The sequence below is a fragment of the Acomys russatus genome, chromosome 19 (genome assembly GCF_903995435.1).
Source record: "Acomys russatus chromosome 19, mAcoRus1.1, whole genome shotgun sequence".
Classification (NCBI taxonomy): domain Eukaryota; kingdom Metazoa; phylum Chordata; class Mammalia; order Rodentia; family Muridae; genus Acomys; species Acomys russatus.
Genome location: NC_067155.1, coordinates 1,035,449 through 1,052,201, shown reverse-complemented (window position 1 = coordinate 1,052,201; position 16,753 = coordinate 1,035,449). Strand labels below are relative to the sequence as shown.

General features: G+C 48.0%; 1 protein-coding gene across 2 annotated transcripts in view; it reads right to left on the bottom strand.

Annotated features, from left to right (window-relative positions):
* Positions 1–16,753, bottom strand: part of Znf536 (zinc finger protein 536) — a 409,410-nt gene that overhangs the window by 337,692 nt on the left and 54,965 nt on the right. The window contains exon 1 of one of the 2 annotated variants that reach the window (XM_051162178.1): positions 1,852–1,972. The exons of the other annotated variant lie outside the window; for it this stretch is intronic. The gene's annotated coding sequence lies outside the window, so the exon portion shown is untranslated. Of the gene's footprint in view, positions 1–1,851; positions 1,973–16,753 lie in introns of those variants that run through there. 2 annotated transcript variants of the gene reach the window in all.

The window sequence follows — 16,753 nt, the reverse complement described above, 5'->3', positions numbered from 1 at the left end:
GGAAGCCCAAAGTTACATAGCCCAGCGACTGACTAGCTGCAAAAATACATGCCTTGGTGCTGGAAAACCTGGTGAGCCACAACGCACTGTCCTACCATGTGCAAGCTGCCCAAGCTAAGGATGGGGTGGGTCCCCCACAGGCAGAAGCCATGGCATTCCAAGTGGCAGGGGTGGGGTGGGGGCGATGCAGGAGACAATCAGTCCTGTGGTTCATTCTCGCTTCCCTACCCTCCCCATTCCAAAAGAAGTCGGGGGGGGGGGGGTGTGGAAGTGGCGAGCATGACGGAAGTGCTTCCTCTCCCACCTCAAGAACCTCAGAGTGTGGAGGTTTTAGAACAAGCCCCAAGCACTTGTTCCGTCAACAGGCAGGTTGAAGAGGCCTACAGGACCGCGCATGCGCTGCAGAACTCCTACCACCAATGTAGCAGCTGAGTGCTGTAAGACTCCGAACTCCCCCATCTGTGTTTTGCCTCCCAAGAGGGAAAATAGTTTTTGCAGTCATTCCCTTATCTGGCAGCCAGATTCCGAACCTTACTGGCAACCACGGGCTTGTTTTCCCAACCCAGCAGCAAAGGAACCAAAATTCGCTCCCCGCCTGCGATATGCCGAGGAGGGACTGAGCCAGAAGCTCTTCTGTCTGCAAGCTCTAGGCCCCGGAGCTCCTGAGCTGCCCACCCTACCCTACCCCACCCCACCCCACCCCACCCCACTCCACCCCAGAGGGCACCTTGGGATCTGAAAAAGCGACAGCCTCCCCCTGCCAGCCCGCTGGTGGCCCCCACTATTGCTTTCCTTAACTGCTCCTTTTTCTCAACATAGAATACACCCACCAAGAAGCTGCGGGGGGAAACACTCAGCGCGGTGTGAAATCAACACTTTCCGACTCAAATAACCGGGATAAACCAGGGAAAACTTCCAGCCTTCTCACTGTAGACATTTTCCTCCCGCAAGAGTCACAACAAGGCCTTGAGGACGCCGCCATCAGCTGGTCCCCAGCCTCCTGCTTATGGAGCAAGTGCCATACCTGGCTTTTCGCAGGTTGCTTTTTCCTTGCATTTCCCCTGTCCCTCTCCACCCCACCCCGTAGGCCTGGCCTAGTCCTTCACATTCTTAATCCAGGAACCCTGAACCCAAGCAATTCCTAATAAGCCAATAAGGGATGATAACCGTGGAAGTGTAATTGATAGGCGCCTCTATCGACTGGCCTTGATGTCTATCTGAGCTTCTCAACAGCCAAGATTTAAATGTTTCATTTTATTTTTAACTTTCACTTTGCCTCACTGCCGCAGCAGTGTCAGGCAGAGGTACGGTTTCACTATCAGAAAGAATCACGGCGCAGAATAATTTATGACTTCGGCTCGGGCTTTCAGAAAAGCCATTTCAAATCTTCACTTTGATTTGGTTGTATCAAAACTACTCAAAGTAACAGAAGCGCTTTTCTCGGAACCAGGAAGAGTGTGAGCGGCACCTTGGGACGCTGTGCTGGAGCTCCAGCTCTATCCCCGGAAGAAAACTCTAGAACGGGATTAAGCCGCCGCCACCACCACCACCACCACCGAGTGGAAAACACAACATGGGGCGAGGCGTCGTGGGAAAGCAGAACCTTCTTCCGGACCCTTTTGTTTTCAAGCCGCCACCCCCCTCCCCAGTCATAAAGAAATAGCGGTCCCCAGAAGCTTTAGCCCATGGTTCACAGGGTGGGTGATGGCACCTTCACTTGTATCCAGAGGAGGCGTGTCTGGGGGGGTGTGGTGCAAGGTGGATGGCTTGAATTGGATCTGTGTGACTTCCACACAGACAGGAAGGAGTGAGGAGTGTCCGGGCGGACAGCTCTCATGGGGTGAGACTTACCTCCACACCCTCACTGCATGCTTGACTTAAGACTGTCAGTCTAGTAAGAATATGTCCCCAGAAAAGACACTCTGGATACTCGGGATGCAGGCGCTGAGAAATGGCCGGAGGGGATGGCCCCTCTCCCTGTCACAGAAGAAAAGGACATAAGAGAGAGAGAGAGAGAGAAAAAAAGAAACCATGTAAGGCAGAATGTAACCAATTCAGGAAATCACAGCCCTACTCTGAGGTCAAGGCAAACTGCAAAGGTCAAAGATGAAATCAAACCCAGAGTGTGGGAATGGAAATCCATCCCGCCAGCGCAAGGCCACTGGTGACGCGGGCGCGCGGGCTGTAGACAAGAAACTAAATACTGCCCAGCACTGGGATCCTTTATTTCCACCGGATCAATAAGAGCTTATATTTATCAGGATTCCAAACAGCTGCCACTTCTGACAACCTCCACTTTATTTTCCTCACTCCTTGCGCTGTATGGGGGGGTGCGGGGCGTGGAGTGGGGGGCAGAGAGGACCCAAGAAGCGGCCTTTAATGCTATTTACACCTGAAGACACAATTCCATTAAGAGGTCCTGTTTTGTTAAAGAAACGGGGATTGATATGATTATATTGGCAGGGACGGGAAGAGCCTTTGTTCTCCTCCCCAGGTCTCCCCTTGTGCAAGCCAGACCCTGAGAGAAGAAGGTCTGATGAGAAGTCAGGGTACAGGCACCTCTTTCCTGCTCCCCCTCACCCCCACCTCGCCCTACCTCCTCCATAGTCGCTGTTGTTCAAACTTGCCATTTGTAGAGGGAGGAAGGACTCTGCTAAAATGGTTACCCCTCTAATCATCTGTACGGCAATATTTGCTATCAGGCATTCTAAATAGATTATCAGCCGTCCATCTGTGTCATTATTGATTTATAAGGCTTTAAGCAGCTTTAGAATGGAAGCTTTCCCACCGAGGGGGCCTCCTTGTATAAATCAGAGCCGTGCTCAAATATAGCAGCCATCATTCAAGAGATTGTCCCTCCAATCATAACAAGAAGGAGAAAATGATAAATTGCTTGTAATATACTGATCCCGAACTGATATGCAAATCTTGTTTTTAAAATATATTACTTGAGTAAAAAAGAGGCGTCATTAACATATGAATGCTGTATGCAAATGATCCTGACAGAGCAGATGTTGGCGCATGTAATTGACCTATATGTGAATTGCATCCGAACCCTTAACTCTATTAATTCACTACCCAGTAACTAGATATTGTCCAAAAAGTATATTCTCTGAAACCATATACTGGAAGCAAAGCTGACAGGGTTCCAAGGATTCAGAAACAAGGTCACTGTCAGTAGTATTTTGCTGTCATCTGCATTCCCCTTCTTGCGGATGACATCATCATGTGACCATGTAAATCGATCACTTAATAGCATTTAGGAAATACTGCAGTGGGGAACAGGTTATAATAAAAAAAAAATGCCCCAGTTTTATTCTTTTTCTTGGCAGAAATGTCATACCTCTTAAACTGAGGGTTTGTGCATGAGTGCCCTGTGAAACTCACAGATGCCATTTTATTCCCCCGTCTTTATTTTCCCACTTCTTCTCAGAATGACATTAAATTGTATTAAATAGCCTTTTGTCCACAGGGCACAGACCACCCTGCATATGATAATGCATTAATGCCCCACGTTCCAGCCACTGAGCTGAAACATTCTCAGACTTTAGAGGATAAGTATGAAGCGCCATTGTGTGTATAGCCTGCTAACAACTGTGACACATACTAATAGAAACATACCTAATAAATTACTGCTTTCAGGTCTAGCAAGCTGACATTTCTCTGCAAGGGACAATTTTATATTTGTGGCACAGAACAAAATTGCTTCATATGAAGCCACTGTGGATTAGCATAAAAATTAACACTTAAATTTCAGCTTATTTTCCACCCTCTCCTCCTGCCACAACAATCAATTCCTCTTATAAATCTGATTAGATTTTATGATGCTTATTATTCCAAGCATGCCTCAACACAGCATTCACGGGCTTGAAGACTATTTGTTTAAATAGAAAAAAGAAGCAGATAAATCTATAGGTATTTTTTATTACCCCTTGCCCCACCAGTTTCTTTCTCATATTCTAACATCAGTAATTGATTGCACACATTAATTAACATGTAAGGTAGGAATTCTGCATTATGTGTGATTTATTTCCCTATCTGGTGAGTAGGTTTGTGTGTTGCCCTTGTATTTCTAGGACATTGGGCTCGATTCCGGTCCAGACATGAATGTCAATGCTCACTCCCCCGAAAGTTATTAATGTCAGATATGAAATGAGATTTTTGATTTCACCTGCTTACTAATCCACAAAAGCTGTTTTGAGTGATGTAGGCTTAAATGCTCACATTTGAAATGATATATTGCTATATCTGATAACATGCAAATATGTTCATTAGACATAATTCAGCAGGAGAGAATAGCAACACTTTCCTAACAAGCCGAGGTCAAAAATGGGTTGTTAATTAAACAAGTCATGAAAAATGGCATTGTGGGGACACTGTCCGGCAGGCACCAGGCTCACCAGGGATATGCCACCGGTAAGTACCCAAGGCTCTGCTCCAACCCAGAGAGCGGGGAACTTCTGACTGCCTCACCTAACCTAAAGCCAGACTCACACAATGGCGCCATGCTGTACTCGCCCATCTGAAGACGCGATTCCACTTTCCGCCTTCGTGGCTTACTGTGATTTATATGGTTGACTCTTCCACAGACAAACCAGGAAAGAAATTAATATCATATCCGGCCATTCTGCTGGTTGTCCTGAGTGTTTATGGCTGTGTATTTTAAACCGAGCAGCTAGAGTAACAGACAAAACCATGGCTGGGGTGTTGGGGGCGGGGGCGGGGGACTGAGGTGGACAGAGCACTGTGGGTGCTTCAGTGACTTCTTCCTTTTCCTCAGGTCTGTGCACCGGTTACCTAGGGGACCAGCACGCAGTTCCAGCTCTTTCCATTGACCGTGAGTTGAGATTCAAGGTGAGTAAGGTCCTCACACACAGGTAAAAGAGGCCATCTAGACTTGACTTCGCTTTTTGTTTTTTGGGGTTTTTGTTTGTTTGTTTTTTGAGACAGGGTCCCTCTGTGTCTTGGCTGTCCTAGACTCCCTTTGTAGACCAGGCTGGCCTCGAACTCACAAACGATCCGCCTGCCTCTGCCTCTGGAGCGCTGGGATTAAAGGCGTGCGCCACCACATCTGGCCTAGACTTGACTTCTTAAGGCTTGGATGCCTGTGTACCGTCAGAGAAGAGGGCACCATGGGGGTCAGCGTCATTCTAAGGGGAGCAGCAATGTTTCCTAACTGAGCACCCACAGCCTTCATATATGGAAGGGCAGAACACACCATGTGCTTAAGGACAAAGGCATCACCTGTGAGCAACAGCTTCCTCTCGCCGTGTGGTAGAGTGGTTGGATTGTGTAATATTTATCCTCGAGAAGCCTCTCCATAAGCAGGAAGGGCTCACGAGCGCTTCCGGGTCACACGCAGCAAGGGAACATTCATGTGTGATGAAAATAACTGAATCTGAGTTGTCTTCTGTAGGTTGCGATTTTGAGTGCCTGGTCCTCCCCCTGTGGCACTGTTTTGGAAGGTTATTTATGGGAGGAGCCTTAAGGGCTGCCGCTGCCGCTGCCGCGAACTGATCTGCCCACCAAGCCTTCCTCACCACGATGGGAGTAAAGCCCTCTGAAACCATGAGCCAAGAAGGTTGTCAATCTCTCCTTTTCCGAGTCGTTCCGGTCCCTGATTTTGTTCAACCACAAAGTGAGAGGAACGAATACGGGGGCAACTCGGAATTTGACAGAGAGGATCTCTCCAGCCCTCGTCCGTATCATGGAGGACGAAAGCTCTGTTCCAGTTGGTCTGTGTCCAAGCATAAAAAGTCCTTGTTCTCTCTGCTTCTGTGTTAACTCACTGATTATGATCATTTCTAGTTCACTTACCAGGAAAGTGGGGCAGAAGGGAGGACATCCTGTTGGGACTCTATGTGAGAGAAGCATGGGGGAATGGGGAAATAGAAGGATCCAGAGGGTCCTAGAAACCTACAAGAAGAACATTATAATGGGCGGATCTGGGCCCAGAAGTCCTCCTCAAACTATGGCACCAGCCAAGGACAATATGGGCAGTAACCTTCGAACCCCTACCCAGATCTAGCCGATGGACAGGACATTCTCCACAGTTGAGTAGAGAGTGGGGTCTGACTTTCACACGAACTCTGGTGCCCCATATTTGACCACGTCTCCTGGGTGGGGAGGCCTGGTGGCACTCAGAGGAAGGATAGCAGGCTACCAAGAAGAGACTATGAGCATATACAGGGGGAGGTGGTCCCCCTCAGTCACAGTCATAGGGGAGGCAAGCAAGAGGGAAAAGGGAAGGAGGGAGGAATGAGAGGATACAAGGGATGGGATAACAATTGAGATGTAATATGAATAAATTAATAAAATATATTTTTAAAAAGCCAAAAAAAAATGCTTGTTCTCAGCCTGCTGGGAAGTCATTATTACTATTACTAGAAATTCAACCTGTCCTTTGGGTTGTGTTTTATGGTTCTTTAACTTTCAAATGCATATCTCAGCTAGGAAAAGAGGACAGCGGCGTTCTCTCTGTGTGACCTGTGTTCCCATGACCTCCACGGATGATTGGGTGCAGGCTCTGCACCCAGGGAAGACAAGAATCCCTGATCCTCCTTGGCCCTTGGTGCTTCTGCACCCCTCCCCCCACTATGCCGTTTGCTGTGTCCCTAGATGCTCTATGTGGTGGCCCTCCTGTGACTCTCTGTGTGCATCCCTTCCCACCCACCGCAACACTAGACCCAGCCATAGATTGCTTCCCTGGTGGGAAAAAGGTGCCTCGGCCCGTTCTCAACTTCCAGAATGACCCAAAGATGGCCCAGACCACACGAAGACTTGTTGGAGACACTCACATAGGGCAATATTTTCACAGTGTTGAAAAACTGGAGATGGGAACTTAAGCCAATGAGGGACACTCCATTTATCTATCACAGTGGATGCACTTAACTGTTCCTTGTCACCGGCCAAAAGCCACCTCCCAAGCCCTGGCACCATCTACCCAACTTCTGTGCTTCCTCATCAAGCGTCTACCTGGTTGAACTATGACGCAACTTCAAAGAGTGTGCATGGATTATTCATTAAGTGATTGAGTAAAAGTACAAAAGGGTGGCCCCCGCAGTGCGCATGTGACTAAATGAATATCTAAAGGCATGTAAGAATGAGAGAAGAGAGAGCTAGAGTGACAATGGGAGGAATGGAAAGGTAGTAAGTGAATGAATGAATAAATGAATGAGAAAATGCATATGCAAATTAAGAAGGGACTTATGGGTGAGTGGATGTGGGTATCAGTGGATCAATAGGTTTTCTCACTATGGTTATTTACAGTGCTGGGTGGGGGGGATGGAACCCAGGACCTTGTGTGTGTTAAGCAAGTACTCTACACCTGAGAGACTTATCAATGGGCTCCTAATCAATAAATGTATACACGAATGCCTCTATCATGCCCACCCAAAGAGTGGATGGGAGACACATTAGAAAATATGGTAAAGCTAGGCGGTGGTGGCTCACACCTTTAACTCCAGCACTTGGGAGGCAGAGGCAGGTGGATCGCTGTGAGTTCGAGGCCAGCCTGGTCTACAAAGTGAGTCCAGGACAGCCAAGCCAAGGCTACATGGAGAAATCCTGTCTCCAAAAACCAGAAAAGAAAAAAAGAAAAGAAAGAAAGAAAAAGAAAATATGGTAAATATACCCTTGCTTGAAACACTGTCCAGGTTAGTTTCACCCTGTAGGATTCTCTACAGACCTGATACAACCATAAAGAAGACAGAAAATAGTCCTAGTCATCTAAACTTCCCAGGGGCTGCTCTTAATGATGAACCCCCCCCCCTCCCCGGTCCAGTATAGTCCCAGGGAATCCTGCTGGACACAGGAGGACAGCTTCCTGGATGGGAGGAGCCACAGCATGGGAGCACACCAGCTCCAGCAGGAAGACCACTAGTCTCATAACCACCGCCATGTCTCCACCTGTAGGACGGAGAGAACAGGTCTGCAGTGTCACTCAAAAGCTAAGGTGCCCACTCAGCATGTCATAGTTTCTGACTACAATCTCTAGCATCAATCAAATTACATATAGAGTGGTGCTAACATATCCAAGAGTTACAGGCTCCATCTCTGCACATGGCGGCGGCTGCTGCAGCTCTGGCCAGCATCGCTGAGTAGTTCTGGTCCAGGGACTTTGGGTCCCCTACCCACGGTGAGCTTAGTCCTAGGTGGCCATCCATCTCATTTAAGTGTGTGTTTCATTTCTTCCACCAAAGCTCCACCAACGTCATCAAAGATGCTTACGTAAGCTGTCCCTGCAGGACAGACATGTGCGAATCTTCGCTCTATGGTGGGACCCGGTTTCCTACTCGTAGAATCAAGAACTTGATCTAACATCTGTGTGTTCTCGGCGTCTCATCACAGCCAAACACTTTCCGCAAGGAATGGCATAGGTCTACAAGAGGGGGCCTGAGTCTTTTCCCCATCCTCTTGCTTCCTCGGAAGCCCCTCCTCGGGACCCTTGGGTTACTATGGACACCAGATTGGGAGCTACTGGTGCTGGAGTGCTCATGATATTTGGTGACTTTCACACGTTGTGACAGTGGTATTAGTAGCTTGGAGGGGAAGAGGGAGTCATGCATTGAAAAATCTGGCGTCACCACTTTGGCATGGTCATTGACCTCTCATCGACCCCAAGCAACACAGCACAAGTTTGCGGGGAGTTCGAATGAGGTCCTCTCTAGTCTTTGCACAAGGACGGTCTTTAACCCCCAGATCACCACCACTCCCTTCTTGTTTCCAATCCTGCCCGTGAGTCTGCCTGGAAGCCAGGCCCGCTTTGCCTCCAGCTGTGGCACTGAGGGTGATCAGAGCTTTCCTGAGCTGACTCTTCCCACTGGCAAGATAGTAAGCCTCTGCCCTCTCTGTGTACCGGGAAGAAGAAACAGCCAGCATCCTCCCACAAGCCAGTCTTGTATAAGATGCTGGGAGAAGCCAGCTTGCAGGATGAGCACAAGAACTGTGGGAAACTCCTCACTGTGGCGTCACTACGCGTTCCCCATCCCTTCTGTTCTGTCTTGACCAAGACAGTGTAGGCCACATTGTGTCACATTAAAAGAAGTAAGGGGGGGGGGGCTGAAGCTACTAGTCCTAAAACACACATTCCCTTTAGAGAAGGGCCCCGAGGTGGCAAGGAAAACGTTACACAGAAACAGCAGGTGGGCCAGGCGGTGGTGGCACACGCCTTTAATCCTAGCACTCGGGAGGCAGAGGCAGGCGGATCGCTGTGAGTTCAAGGCCAGCCTGGTCTACAAAGTGAGTCCAGGATGGCCAAGGCTACACACTGAGAAACCCTGTCTCGAAAACCCAAAAAAAAAAAAAAAAAAAGAAAAAGAAACAACAGGTGGAGGAAACGTGAGTGAGATGGGACCTTAAATGGAAGGAGGAGAGACCAGAGGAGCCTCTTTAGAGTGTCCTACATCTCTGGACCAAAGCTCTGAGCTGCCACGGGAGTCTCAGACCAATGCCGAGAACAAACAAACTTTTACAGGACAGTGGGAAACCTCATGTAACATGATTTAGTTCATACGTGTGAACTTCCATGTGACTCTGTGGAAGAGTCAGGTACCATAAATCCATGGCACAGCACAGACTGGTTCTTAACTCTCTGTCCAGGATAGAGTGCCTGGCGGCGTATCAGATGCAGGCTACGGGGTCCTGCCTAAGGGTGGGGGTTCCATGTTCTCAAAGGTCACTTGCATTATGTCACCTCTGCTTTGTGGGAGTATCTACTCAGACCTGTACCAAAGGATAGTTAAGGCTTCCTCAAGCTGGCTGACAGATTTCCTAAAGCCAATCTGTTTCATTTTATATAAGATTGTCACAAACCAAAGCCAATAGGCTGTCCCCAACTACATAAACAAACAGATAATGAGGTCAGAGAGGGACACACACAGTGACGTTGAACCTGGAGATGTAGGGCAGTATGGGAGAAATGGCCCCGGGATAGGGGGTGGGGGTGGGGGGTGGGGGTGGGGGTGGGGGGCGGGGAGGACCAAGCACCAACCTTGGGATGAGCTGTCAAGCATAAGTCCTCCTGTACTATGCTATCCTGTGGACCTCGGATATTCAATAGCCTCTCTGAGCCCATTTCCTCCTCTTTAATATGGGGCGATGGTCATCAGAGTGATTTAAACTAACTGGGAGAATCAGTAATTAGTTTACTAAAAACAATAAAGTGCCCCGCACACAATTAGTAGCTGCTGCTGCTGATACTCGCAGACAAAAAGGTAACTCGGGAGATGTTCTAGAATGGCCCATCTAGTCAATGTCTCGCACTAAATGTTGCCTGGTATATTCTTATTTACACGAGCAGTGACAAGGCCATAGGGCTAAGAACCAGGAGACTTGGCCATTGCCTAGACGGTCATAATGAACTATCTGAGACTGGGGGTCCATTCCTTTCCCACACCTTGACTTTGCCAGCTGCTTAATCGCAGGATGGAGGGATGGAGTGTCCAGAGAGCTTCTAGCTGTGGGGAGTTTGAAATCCCACAACTCCCATGGGCCCAGCCTTAGTGACTGCATGCCTGCCCCACCCTGCCCCGACCCAGCAGGTGGCTCCTCCAGCAACGGTCTCCAAAGCTCAGCTTCCAGGCTCAGTAATGACACAACAACGACGATGGGCAGACAAAGCCAACAACCCCCGAAGCACAAGGTTCACCGTTCGCAGCCAGGATAGAGGGCAGGGATGTAACGGGCACACGGAGACTCCAGTGTGAGGTCTGGGGTGGGCCGTGATAATGTCCTTGTCACCTAACTGGACCCCTCTGAAAAGCCTTCAGTGCTTCCTTTGAAGCTCACTTTGGTCCACTTCCTCTAACCCTTCCTATTTGTGGTCACCCCAACTCCCACCATAATCTATCTCCTTAAAAATACTGTAGTGATACCAGTGTTGTGTATTGGGGGTGGCTAGCCTCTTGCTTGTCCCCAACATCCAGCCCAGAATTCTATGACTGAGACTTTAGGGGCTGCAGAAGCTTCCGTCTCATTCTAAAGCAGCCTAGTGTCTCCAAGGATAGTAAACCTACAGTTTACTATAACACAACACCCAAGGCCAGCTACCTTTATAAAGCAAAGAGGTGTTTCTAGCACCCCATTCCGAAGGTTCTGGAGACTAGCATTTGCTCAGGTCTGGAGGGGACCTCGTGGCAAGCAGCAAGAACACACAAGAATGAACAGTCCCCAAGTATCACCCAAGAGCAATTTAGAGGGTCAAGCTTGCTCTCTTTACTTTCATGAGATGGTGACTGTTTTTTTTTTTTTTTTTTTTTACGTGTTCATTCATTACTATTATGTCATTATTTTCATTAGCACTGTGAGTGAATGAGACCAGGGCCTTGTACATGGTAAAGCAAGCATTCTACTACTGAGATATAGCCCCGCCCCCTTAGGCTCACTCTTATAACTGCTCCCGATACTGGGAACCCAGAGCTCCAAGGGAGCTTATCTCAATCTCTTCCAAGGACATCTTCCTGAAAACTTCATCTCTTAGAGGTCCTGTCTCCGCACAGAATATACTTGGTACCGTATAGAGTACCAAGTTCATAATGCATGACCCTGGGGGACACACTCAACCGTATTCAAATCACAGCAGGTCTATCTCTTACGTAATACAACCCAGGAGTCTGCTTAGTGGCTGGAGAGATGGCTCAACGGTTAAGGACACTTGCTGCTCTTCCACAGGACTCAGCTTTGTTCCTACCACTGACACCATGGGGCTTGCTACCACCCGTAGCACCAGCTCCAGAGGATCTGATGCCCTTTTCTGACCTCCACAGTCACCTTCCCTCATAGGCACATACCAGCACAGACATTCACACATGCTCACAACCCCTGTCCAGGCCTCTGCTACACACAACATAGGAACTACCTCAAAATCCCCGGGGGGGACACATGCATGCATACTCAGGTTTGAAGCTTGCTGCATGGGGGACCTTGGACTCCCAGTCAGCAGGGCAGCGATGGATGGGATCTTCTTGGGGTGGACAGCTTCCTGGGGTCATCTCCTTTACCCAAGTCAAGCCCTGATGACCTGGACCAGTAATCACGGGTGGGAGGTCAGTACACAGAGCTCGGCTATCGGTACGAAGGACAGGCTCCCACCCCAGGGGTCACTAGGTGTGGCTTCGGACAAATATGCACACACGCCATGCCGTAGTTTGTTTTGTGGCGTAAACACATAGTCTCTAAAATAGGCAATGTTGAGTCTCTGGCACAAAATAAGGGTATGAGAGTCGCTGTTTACAATTCCCACAACCCTCCGGCTTGCAAACGCTGTCAGAAAATGTCCACAGGAGACGCGCCTTCCTCAACAGTGGGGTCTTGTCTTGCTTTCAGCCTAGTTGGAATGATACAACCATAGAAGGACTTCAAGGGACATAAGTCTGTCCCCGCAGGAGGGAAAGGGAGGGAAATAAAGAGGACAGCAGTCCCCAGGGAGGCCTGCAGGGACAGGACAGTGCCTGGCCCCCTACAGTATAGGCCAACTACAGCATGACCACTGAGACGTGCAGCGCTGTGGCCCATCCTGGGCTCGCAGGTCCCTGAGTTATCTATTCAGGTTATTTACCACTCTTTGATATTTATTAACACAAACAGCATGAGAAAACAACAAAAACTGTTTTTTTCTTTCTCATTTCTTTCCATTGTTCTGTGTGGAACTTTATTACACATTTGTTCAAAATAAGCTGCCAATAAAGTTGGATAAAATTAAACTCGGTCTGGAGGGTTTTTTTTCCCCTTCAATAATTTTTCTCAGGTTGTTTTTATTTTCATAAGGATTTGAGAGATGGCATTTGGAGGTGGGGAATTTCGCTGTCTAGATAGTTACAACTTCTGCAGAGTTTATGAGTTCTAATTTCAGTTCTTTAAAGATGAGTTGCTTAGGTTTGATGCTTTGTCTCCCACAGAAGAGGCCTGCGCAGCCCTGTGCCTTCAAACCACAGGGCGGAAAGCCAGAATCCTCCATACTGTGATGAGAAGTAGGACGTTTCTATGGCTTCTGACTTAACTAAGTCCAGAGCAATGCGCAGTCTGTAAGCCCAAGGTCAATGTTTGTTTGAACGTGTGATTTCAAGGAAGAGGTGGTGGGTTTTTTGATTGTTTGTTTTCTGAACATTGGTTTGTTTTTTTGGTTTTTTTTTTTGTTTTTTTGGGGTTTTTTTGGCCTGGATTTCTGAGAGATTGCATCCACTGAAACCAGGGTTACAGATCCTTGTGAGGAGCCCTGCAGACGCTGGGAATCAAACTCTGGTTCTTTGGTTCTCCGCTAGAACAAACCATGCTTGTAACCGCTGAGCCATCTCCCCAGCCAGGAAGAAGTGGTTTTTAAAAACCAAATTTGTGAATAGGCTGAGATGATTCAATTTAAGATAGCAAAATAATAATAATAATAATAATAATAATAATAATAATAATAATAATAATAATAATAATAATAAGAAGAAGAAGAAGAAGAAGAAGAAGAAGAAGAAGAAGAAGAAAAAAGGCATGTTGGGTGAAAATTATGTACTATAGCAATTTGACTACAGTGCAAAGTGTTTTCTGTGTGTCATCAGCAAACAACAGGAATTTTTATGCAACCAAACATTTTTGGGGTGATCTAACTATGATTTATACAACTAAAGTGATAAATTTAATCCCATCGCCAGTAGATCAATTGCAGGTATTACAGCTAAAACCAGAATAAATCATTGTATCGCTATGTCAGAAACACAAAGGAGGTGCGAGGGGAGTTCTGACTTGAAGTTAAAATCTGTTTCTAGACTTCAACAGGACAGTGCACCACGGAGAAGCTCAGTGCATATACAAAGCCATCCGACCCAAATATGCTAATGATTTTTATTGGTCGAATCTTAAAAGTGAGGTTTATTTTTATGAGTGTGCATTAATTAACCCAGCATGTCCTATCTTCCAGGCTATCTTGCCAGGGACTTTCATTTCAGATGTTTATTGTGAAATGTTTGCATTCTCCGCATTTGTGGCCCACACACAGATTATTTCATACTTTCCTCCAGAGCACTTTAGAAAGTTAAAAGGAGTTATTGTTTTTGATTAATGCCATTTTGGGGCAGTCTAAAGACAAAAAAAAAAAAAGAGAGAGAGAGAGAGGGAGGTCCAAATCCTAGCACTGCATAAGTTCCTCAACACTGAAAAAGAAACGTGGAATCTGTGCATATTGCACACTGCACAAAGAGATGGGGGTGGGGCCGGCCTGGACTCGGTCCTGAGGTGGTGTCCCGAACTTCTGTGCAACAGCGACCGGTCGGTCACCGTGCATCAACCAAGAGAGAAAAGAGATGCTGCTTTTAGCAGAGAGACGTGGCACGGTGCCACGCAGATGGGCGTCCTAAGGCCTTGCCTGTCATCTTTTGATTAAGAAAAGGAAATGATTTCACTAAAAAGATATTCCCTCTTGTGTTGTTTTTGTTTTAACTGAGTTTGTACTTTCCACGGAACTGGACATATTTATTGAGACTCATAAGTTCCTTCACGGTTACCAACATCACGACAATCTTAACAAACTATTTTTTTTCTTGGCCAATTATCTAAATATCATAACTATAAAATATCTTAAAACAGTCCCCGTACTGTAAACATCTTAGCTACAAAGCTTTGAGTGTAAACAGTGCGATACATCAGGATGGTTTTAAGCGATGTTATAAAAACTGCTCTTAAAATCTAAACAAAAATGTAAAGCTTCCATCTGTTTTATGATTTTTCCACTGCCGAACGGCTGCTGTGTGCCAGTTCACTGAACCGTGGCTTGCTAAAGAGATTGCTGGGGTCACAGATTGCAAAAACAAAGAACATGTCTTTAATGCTGGGATTTTTTTCCCCTTCAAGTCTCCCTGACATGGCTGGAAAGGAATTAAGAGCAGCAATGGCAGAAAAGAGGAGAGGGGAGAAACACACAGCCTGTTGCGGGGGACTCGCTTGTGCTGAAAGATGTCGTCTCGGCAATTACATCGGGTCCTTGTGTGACCCGATAACCTGCAACCCCGTCCTCTCTGACTTCCTCGGGGATTTTTTCTTTTTTGGCCCTTTTTTGTACAGGTTAAAAATAGACAGCAAATTGCATGCTAAGGGAAGGCATTCAGGGCTTACTTCTATATGCATGTGCAGGTAGGGGCATGGAGATCATTTTAGAACCTGCCACTCTCCCCTGCTCCAAGGCCTGGTCCGCGGGAGACAGCCAGGCACCTAGGCAGATGAAAAGTCCATGCAAAGACACAAGAAGAAGAAAGCGAGCCAGGCAGCATGGTAACCGGTCACTATGGATAGACTCCTGGAGACCCTTTGGGTATCCTCAGCATTAATTGCTCACCCTACTCCTCGGATGTCCATGCGTTCTCTTGACCTAACCTGGGGAGAGGGGTGGTTCTGAGGGTCCGGCCCCACATGGAGAGGTGTAATGGGTCTGAGAGATTCAGAACGGGATGTGGAAAGGAGCAAGCCACAGAGGACAATGGAGCTCATGAAGTCCTGACCCCAGAGGATGCTGGCAGGTGAGCTGAGCATGACACAGAGAGCGGGCAAAGGCCAGGATTCTTGGGGCCGTCCCAGTGAGTGGTCCAGTCAGCTGCTGATAGCATGACTCAGTTGACCACTAACACCCAATTACCCTGCCCCCAAACCCACTTGTTCTGAATAACAGCCAGCAGCAGCCACTGTGCTTGAGACTCTTGAGCAGGCCACGTGGCACATACTCAAGTAATGGAGCCAGTGTTACCTCTGGCAACCCCGGAAGCAGTGAGGAAGGCTTCGGGACAGCACCAGGGCCAGCCTTGACCATTTCCCAGGACAGACTGTGCTGGGGCTGGACTAGAGCATGTGACAGTCAACACGGTTCATGGCAGGCCTGTGAGGAGTAACAAACGCCTATTAGACTTCCCCACACGGAGCCTCCCAGCTCAACCCTACAGGATGCAGCCCTAGGTCAGACTCCTGAGCTGGTAGGTATCTGTGAGGAGGGGAAAAGTTTGGAGCTCGGCTAAGACAGGAGCCACTGCTTCCGCCTTCTCTATCTCCAAGGCCTCGTCCACACTCCAGGATTGCAACAGGAGCCTTAAAAGGTCACCCCTGTACCCGTGAGGACAGCTCTCAGATTTCTAGGAAATTCGGCTACTAGGGATTCCTGCCCTAGAGTAAGCAAAACTTGGTCACCCTCTACACTGAAATTTCGCTCCTGTACAACTTCACTCTGGGGCTCACACTGCTTGTGTGCATTTCGGACCTGTGTCTCCCCCAGACGTTGATCAACGCTCCCCTCAGATGGGTGTCAAGACCCACAAGCTACTCTTGGATCCTCCTTTTACTCAAGGCTTCCATGGCTCAACCCAGATCCTCCCACCCCCCCTCCCGCTCTACAATCAGCATCCAGGTGTCCAGGGTAGCAGTTGGCCTGAGTCCCCCCACCCCACCCCACCCCCACAAGGCAGGCTGTCATGACTCTGCCACATTCCAAATTTTAAATCTGGATTGCTCTCCTCTCTTTTCACCACTCAAGAACATGGGAGCAGGCATCTGCCTGGAAACAGCTGTCACTCAAAGGAGGAGGCCACACAGCGGCTCTCCTGTGAGTCTATCGGGCAGGATTACTTTAGCTATAGAGCTTCACAGCCCCAAGGGGAGTCGGGAGGCTGTGTGGAGGGTGTAGCCACAGCCGGTTCTTCACTCTTCAGGTGTTTTGCATGCCAAGAGTCAGCAGAACAGGCCTCCACAGAGGACTTTGCATCTTGACTTGTTCATGAGAGAAACAGAGGCA